Raw genomic sequence first — 8,588 nt, forward strand, 5'->3', positions numbered from 1 at the left:
AGAAACACACTACAGTCCATTTAACATGGTTTCCTATGGGTCACATTAACATCTGTGCATTGTACGGAAAGGGCCAGGGACCAGCAGGTTGTATTTTTGGTTCCATAGACTTCAATTAATCAAACACATGTATTGAAAAATGCAAAATGCACCTAGAATATGCATCAACTTTAACCTGCAAAGGTGTAATCTAGGCCTAAAGGATGACTTCACCTTTTAGAACATGTTACACCTATATACAGGGTGTAACATGTTTTGGTTGCCCCCTCCCTTCCTCTGTGCTTGCACCCACACAGCCTTATCATTAAAGGAGATGTACAGCCATCTGAGAACCGAGTGATCAAACATCACCAATCGCTCGGTTTAATAACACAGGTCTCTGTGTTCATCCAGCAAGTCCCTCCCCCACACAGTTAGAAAGCACCCCACTAGGGGCACATTTAACCCTTTGATCGCCCCTGGTTTTAACCTCTTCCCTGCCAGTGTCATTAGTACAGTAACAGTGCATATTTATAGCACTAATTACTGTAGTAACGTCACTGGTCTCCCCCAAAAGTGTCAGTTAGGTGTCCGATCTGTCTGCTGCAATGTTGCAGTCCTGCTAAAAATCACTGATCGCCGCCATTACTAGTAAAAAAAATAAATAAATAAACAAAAAAATGACATAAATATTTCCCCTAGTTTATAGACCTGATAACTATTGCACAAACCAATCAATATACACTTATTGGGATTTCTATTTACCAAAAATATGTAGCAGAATACATATTGGCCTAAAACGATGAAGACATTTGATTTTTAGGAAAAAATTTATTGGGAATGTTTTATAGCAGAAAGTAAAAAATATTGTTTTTTTTTTCAGAATTGTCGATCTTATTTTTTTGTTTATAGCTCAAAAAATAAAAATCCCACAGGTGATCAAATACCACCAAAAGAAAGCTCTATTTGTGGGGGGGAAAAAAATGACATCAATTTTATTTGGGTAGAGTGCCGCAGGACAGCGCAATTGTCAGGTAAAATAACGCATTGCCATATCACTAAAAATGGCCCAGTCATTAGGAGGGTAAAACCTTCCGGTCCAGAAGTGGTTAAACCATAAGTCTGTCTGCTGAAGTGGTGAATTAAACTTAAAGTTTATACATTCACAGATTCATATGAATTCAAAGAGAAGTATGGGCTTCTCTTTTTTAACCCATTCATACTTAACTAGGGGAATGCAGCATCGCTCCGATGCTGCATCTGTCCCCCCGGGACATCTGGCATTCCTAAATAGGAGGAACACAGGATACCATGTTTACATCGGCAGACCGTCGTTCTGTCTCCACAGGGAGCGATCGTAGGTGCCCGGCAGATATCGCAGCCGCTGAAAACGCTGATTTGCTCCCCCTGTGGCATATTGGGCATATTGGCGCGTGTGCCCACTAGCTCTCCTGCGAAACGACATACATGTACATCGTTTTGTCTGACAGAGTCGACCTGCCGTAGTATAAGTACAGCGACTGTTTGGCAAGTGGTTAAATAAACTGCAAGGACACAGATCAGCATTCCTGTAGTTCATTCACACTGCCTACAGCTCTACAGCTTTCCTAGGTGGTCTTTAGAGCATTCTAGAGCATATTCTATAGCTTTCAAAAAACAAAGAAAAGATCTTTTTTTACCTAGAAATAGACGTAGGTCAAGGCAAGATGGGGTGAGTTGTTATAATGTGTGTCCCCCATTGACAGTGGCGTTTAGCCTTGAATGTTAGGAGATTAGGGACATATTTTATAAACATTTACCCATTCTATATAGCGATGACATTTGTGCTAAGATTTTTTATGAAAGGGTTAGTGTCATGGCCAAGAGAGCTAAGACTCTGGGCAATTTTTTATCACCAAGTTTTTTTAGACCCGGCTGGACTCAATCCTCGCACATCATTCTTCCCATTTCATTGCAGGTGGCTGGAAAGGGAATCAACCTGGGAGCAATCGTTGACTCTGGGGCCTGCAGCTGCTTCATAGACATTAATCTTGCGAAAGACTTTCATATCCCTCTCAAACCTAAAAAGCAAAGACTTGATATACACCTAGCAGATGGCACTACTCCCAGCTCAGGACCTGTTACCCAAGAGACCCTTCCTATCTCAGCAACCACAGATACAGGTCATCAAGAACTCCTCCGGTTCGATGTCATCAGGTCTCCCATATTCCCAGTCATCCTAGGAATACCCTGGTTACAGGCCCATAATCCACAAATTACCTTCTCATCTAGTTACTGTCAACAACACTGTGGCATCTCCATGCATGCCGCTCCTCCTGCATGTTTGTCCATCCAGCCCTCAACAGATACCAGTCTTGCCATCCCACCAGTTTATCATAACTTCCTTAATGTATTCGACAAAAGAAAAGCCGATACTCTACCCCCACATCGATGCTATGATTGTCCATTCAAATTGCTTCCTGGAGAAGAGATACCCTTTGGACGCATTTTTCCACTGTCTGAAACTGAGCTGGAAGTCCTCCGACAGTACATCAATGAAAACGTAGCCAAGGGATTCATTCGTCCATCTTCCTCGCTGGCCGGAGCAGGTATCTTCATTGTCGAGAAAAAGGATCACTCCCTCAGACCATGCGTTGACTACAGGGAGCTTAACAAGATCACTATCAAGAATAGGTACCCACTTCCTCTTGTTCCAGAATTATTTCAGAGGTTCCGAGCAGCCCGGGTGTTCACGAAGTTGGACTTGAGAGGGGCCTACAACTTAGTCCGCATAAGGGAAGGGGACGAATGGAAGACCGCCTTCCGAACGAGATTTGGTCATTTTGAATATCTCGTGATGCCCTTCGGGCTTTGCAACGCTCCTGCAACGTTCCAGCACTTTGTGAACAACATATTCAGAGAGTACCGTGACCTTTTTCTCATTGTCTACCTGGATGACATACTAATCTTTTCTGCCTCACTTGAGCTCCATTGGGACCATGTCAAAAAGGTGTTAAATACCCTAAGAACTCATGGCTTATATGCCAAAGCAGAAAAATGCGAGTTCGAGAGACAGTCTATTCAGTTCTTGGGACTCATAATCTCTACCGAGGGAATTTCCATGGATCCTCAGAAGGTCTCAGCAATTATGGAATGGCCTGCGCCCTCAGACAGGAAGGAAGTCCAAAGATTCATAGGATTCGATAACTTCTATCGGAAATTTATCAAGGGTTTCTCAAATATCATTCCCCCGATTACTCAGCTTACTCGCTCACATACACGCTTTCTTTGGAATCAAGAATCCCAAGCAGCCTTTGAACAGTTGAAAGCCCTATTTACCTCTGCCCCTGTGCTACAACACCCAGACCCAGCACTTCCTTTCGTTCTAGAGGTAGATGCCTCCGAAGTAGCAACAGGAGCAGTGCTTTCTCAACGTCAGGGCCCAAAGGCTTTGCTTCACCCGGTAGCTTTTTGTTCCAAGAGACTAAACCAAGCCGAAGGGAATTATGATGTGGGTGATAGGGAGCTCCTGGCAATTAAAGTAGCCTTTGAGTAGTGGAGGTACCTGCTGGAGGGGGCTAGTCACCCAATCATGATTTTTACTGATCACAAGAACTTGGAGTACCTGAGATCCGCTAAACGCTTAAGACCTCGTCAGGCTAGATGGGCCTTGTTTTTCTCCAGGTTTAATTTTCATTTGACATACCGACCAGGATCCAAGAATGGGAAGGCAGATGCCCTGTCTCGGATGTTCCCTGAATCTTCTGAACCTGCTCCCCCCAGCACCATTCTTTCTGCCCAAAATTTTTTGCTAATTCAACCTAGTCTGGAATCCTCCATCAGGCAGGCTTCTGCATCATGTCCTAAATCCGAACAAGCTTCACTAAAAAAGGATGGATTGCTGTGGCACCAAGATAAGGTCTTTATACCTCTGGAGGCAAGGCCTCAGGTTCTCAAGACATTTCATGACCACCAACTAGCCGGACACTTTGGGGATCGTAAAATTTGCGAGCTCATCCAATGGGTCTTCTGGTGGCCTAACCTTAGCCGGGACTGTAGGGCCTATGTCAATTCCTGTACAGTGTGTCTACGCAGCAAAGGCATCAAAGCTAAAGCCTGGGGGTTATTAAGGCCCCTGCCCATTCCTAATCGTCCCTGGGAGATGATCTCCATGGATTTTATCGTTGACCTACCTCCCTCTGAAAGGTTTACTACCATTTTGGTAGTGGTAGATCGGCTGTCCAAAATGGCTCATTTTCTGCCCATGGTTGGTACTCCTTCTGCTACAGAAACTGCCCACATCTTTATCAAGGAGATTATCAGACTCCACGGCTTACCCAGTAACATCGTTTCGGATCGAGGGGTACAGATTACCTCCAGGTTTTGGAGAGCCCTCTGTAATACACTACAAGTGGAACTTTGCCTCTCATCCGCCTACCATCCTCAAAGCAACGGACAGAAGGAACGCACAAATCAGACACTGGAGCAATATTTGCGTTGTTTCTCTGCATTCTCTCAAGATGACTGGACATCCCTGCTCCCACTGGCAGAATTTGCCTACAACAACTCGTTTATGGGGTTAGGTACCTCAGGCCTAAAGATTGGGGGGACTTTATGGGCAAGGTGCAAAGGGTAATGAATAATGCAAATGGTAATAATAATAAAAATAGGATAGTTTACTGTATGAAAAACATAGTATATACAGTACACAGTGGTAAGGTGAGGGGTTGTAGACCCCTAAGTGAAGAGGGTGATAAAGATCATTTTCATTTCAATTTCATTATCTTTATCACCCTCTTCACTTAGGGGTCTACAACCCCTCACCTTACCACTGTGTACTGTATATACTATGTTTTTCATACAGTAAACTATCCTATTTTTATTATTATTACCATTTGCATTATTCATTACCCTTTGCACCTTGCCCATAAAGTCCCCCCAATCTTTAGGCCTGAGGTACCTAACCCCATAAACGATTACGATAGGGACGGCGGCAAACCCCACACTATCCAATAGGTAGATAAGGATCAACCAACCCCCAGAGCCTACAACAACTCTTTACATTCAGCAACCAACCAATCTCCATTCTGGGCCAATTACGGAATTCACCCTTCCGCCCTGCCAGCAAAAATGTGCGAATCAGCAGTACCAGCAGTGCAAGACAGGCTTACCTTTATACAGAGCAACTACCAAACCCTTCAATACTGCATGCAAAAGGCTCAGACAGACTACAAGAGGTTTTTTGACAGGAAACGAAGAGGCAATCCTCCCCTTAAAGTAGGAGACAAGGTATGGCTGTCTGTTGATCTTCAGCTTGTACCGTGTTCCTGTGATCCTTGTTCCTGAAACTTCTCTTTTACCGACCCGGCTTGTCCTTACTATTCTGCTTGTCTCCTGACCCGAACTCGGCTTGTCTTTGGATATCCTCTCCTGTTACCTGTGTCTGATCTCGGCTTCCCTATCTGACCTTGCCTGCTCTGGTATCCTCCTGTCTCTGAACTCTGGCTTGAACTGACTTCCCATAGCCTTAGTGCAAACACAGACCTGCCACCTCTCACAGGCGCCACCTGGCTGCAACCACTACTTCGCACATCAGAAACCTTTCTGAGTTCTTCTGCAATAAACATCACAGGCGACCTGTGCTACTTTGAGCCTGACTCCTCCTGTTCTCACTTTCAGGGAAGTCTGGAACTTAGCCGCCGTAAGATTCTGGTACCTTTGGTACCCTTATTTACCATTTTCCTTTTCAAACATTGCGTCCCACCTTTTTAGTTAGGTGGAACGCATACACCTTTAAGACGCATGACGTCATCGCTGAGCGCCGCTGAGCGGCTATTTCAATCGCCAGCATTCTCTCTCACGTTGTTCGTTCAATGTGTGTCTACATGCTCACAAGCCTTGTCTTGCTGTCGGAACCTCCAGCTATTTGCCTTTACCTGGAACAGACCGGAACCTCGCAACTGATCCCGTATCTCGCTACCGGATCACTCCCTCACTACTGGACCCCTCTACTTACTAAACCTTACTAGTGATAAGTACCCCACAGGGGAATCCTCCATAACTAACTTACACTATCATCTTCTGCACATTAAGGACTGTTACTATCTATGCATACTAATTCTACCATCTGCACTGTTACATAGATTGCTAGCTCTTGAGTCTACTACCATCTATCCTTGCACCGGGTTCGTCTATCCTGTCTATGTCATCTGCTGTCCTTACCACCTGTTACCATACATGATTACTAACCTATCTGCATTCTACCTATTACCATCTACTACTCTCCTGAACATTACTATCAAGTGCTTACCATTACTGTCACTGCTCACACCTGTCCCTTCAGCACATCGCTACCATACTATCTTATACATCCTATCACTCCAGGAACATCTTATTGAGTGTGTGTATATCTGTATGCTGAAGCAGACAGGCCCACAGTGATGAGTCTGGAGAGTTGGATCTGGTATTCCAACACATCTCTACATGACTACTGAGTGGAGATTCTGCAGCTGCAAATCCAGCTTACAATAAAAACGCAGGAGCGTTACAGCCGCAAGGGAAGCCCTCTCTCCATTGACCTCCACACCAGGTACATGAGACATACAGCAAAATCTACAATGGAATGGTTCACAAATAAACATATCCAGGTGTTAGAATGGCCAAGTCAAAGTCCAGACCTGAATCCAATCGAGAATCTGTAGAAAGAACTGAAAACTGCTGTTCACGAACGCTCTCCTTCCAACCTCACTGAGCTCGAGCTGTTTTGCAAGGAGGAATGGGCAAAAATTTCAGTCTCTCGATGTGCAAAACTGATAGAGACATACCCCAAGCGACTTACAGCTGTAATCGCAGCAAAAGGTGGCGCTACAAAGTTTTTTATTTATTTAAGTTTGAAATATCCAATAAATTTCGTTCCACTTCATGATTATGTCCCACTTGTTGTTGATTCTTCACAAAAAATTACAGTTTTATATCTTTATGTTTGAAACCTGAAATGTGGCAAAAGGTTGCAATGTTCAAGGGGGCCGAATACTTTTTCAAGGCACTGTATACATTGTATTCAATGACACTTATTGCGCCAATGCCATAGCTTCTTGAAAGGAAAAAAAATAAATTTTCTCTTTCAATTGTTTTTACATGTTATAGTGTTATATGTTTCTTTAATAGATTGGTTGTATATATCATTCTGATATAGTCTTTGCTGGGATGTTAGTAATTGGTTAATAGTTAACATCATTAATTACTCCCATATTGGGAACATATGTTACCGTTACTATTTTAACATCAGATGCAAGGATGTATTGCCAGTTATGATTAAGCGATCTTGAATCGTGAAACGCATCAACTGTCTGTGGCTCGAGTGTCTTGTTTTGTTGGATTTACAATCTCAATAAAGGATCATTTTATCTTCATCCACTGGAGTGTGGTCAAACCTCTTTTCGTTTACATTGAGTGGATCCAGACCGCAAACTGGACTTGCACCTAGTTGCTTGAGGGTTGGATTGTCCTCACCTGGAGTGGTGTACATTTCCTTATATTCAATGGTCTAGTAAGTGTAGCACCCTCCTAGTCAGGTGCTAAGTAGAGAGTATAGCTTTGGTCTCTGTCTGCCTATCAGAGGAGCAGCAGGCAAAATCTATATTGTTCTCTGCTTAACAGAGAGCAGGATCTGTGAGTCAGGTCTGCTTAGTGTGCCCAGTGTGTGATTCATCTGGTCTAGGGAGTGTCCCCAGCTGATCCAATGGGGAGGCACATAGGATGCTGGAGGAAACCTGACCAATGACACACAGGCTTTTGGTACTACCCCAGGGATTGGCACAGACAGTTGATCTCGGTGCATTATGGGGCAGTGTATAAAAAGCCACGGGCACATGAGATAGAGGTCTTTGGCAGGAAGCAGAGTCCCAGAATAAGGGTGGCCGCTGCCTCCTCTTCTGCAGCAGTTGGTGATGGTCACAAGCAGTCGGCCTGGTGAACCTACAGTGTGGAGCTGAACCCAGAGGTCCAGGAGAGCTGACTGAGGAGTTGGGGCGCTGCGAGAATCTGGAAAGCAGTATCGTGAGTATAGAGGATCTTGCCCACGGGTCAGCTCAGGAAGGGGACCACTCTGGGTAGTGCAGTCAGTGGACGGGTGTCGGCTAGTACAGTGAAAGGGGGTACTGGGGGAGTACCCTGAAGAGAAACACAAATAGGAACACTTACCTCATCTTCATTCAAGTGGCAGGATGAAGTAGCGGCCTTGCCGCATTCTCAAGTTAGAAGTCCTCAGAAGTGTGAATAGTTAACAGTTGGAGTATCCCACTCATCCCTTCTCCTATCCCAATATAAATAAAACAACAAAAACAACAACCCCTAGACTGATCATTGACTGAGCCAAGAACTTAAAGTATTAAGATTTCTGCAAGCAGTTGCTACGGGTAACCCAGGGGAATCCAAAAGTGTCATTCTTCAGCAGTCCTCTAGGGGCAGTGCTACATAAGAATTGGGCAACACACAGGCTTGGTAGAGGCTTTTTTCCCAGGCCATCAGAGCTTCTCCTGCTATTAGTAAACCGGACGTTTTTTTGTAGTAAATAAAAGGGTCCTGCCTCCTTCTTCAGCTCAATATGCTTAAAATGTAGGTGCAAACAG

This window comes from Pelophylax lessonae (genome assembly GCF_965119305.1).
Source record: "Pelophylax lessonae genome assembly, chromosome: 6".
NCBI classification, from domain to species: domain Eukaryota; kingdom Metazoa; phylum Chordata; class Amphibia; order Anura; family Ranidae; genus Pelophylax; species Pelophylax lessonae.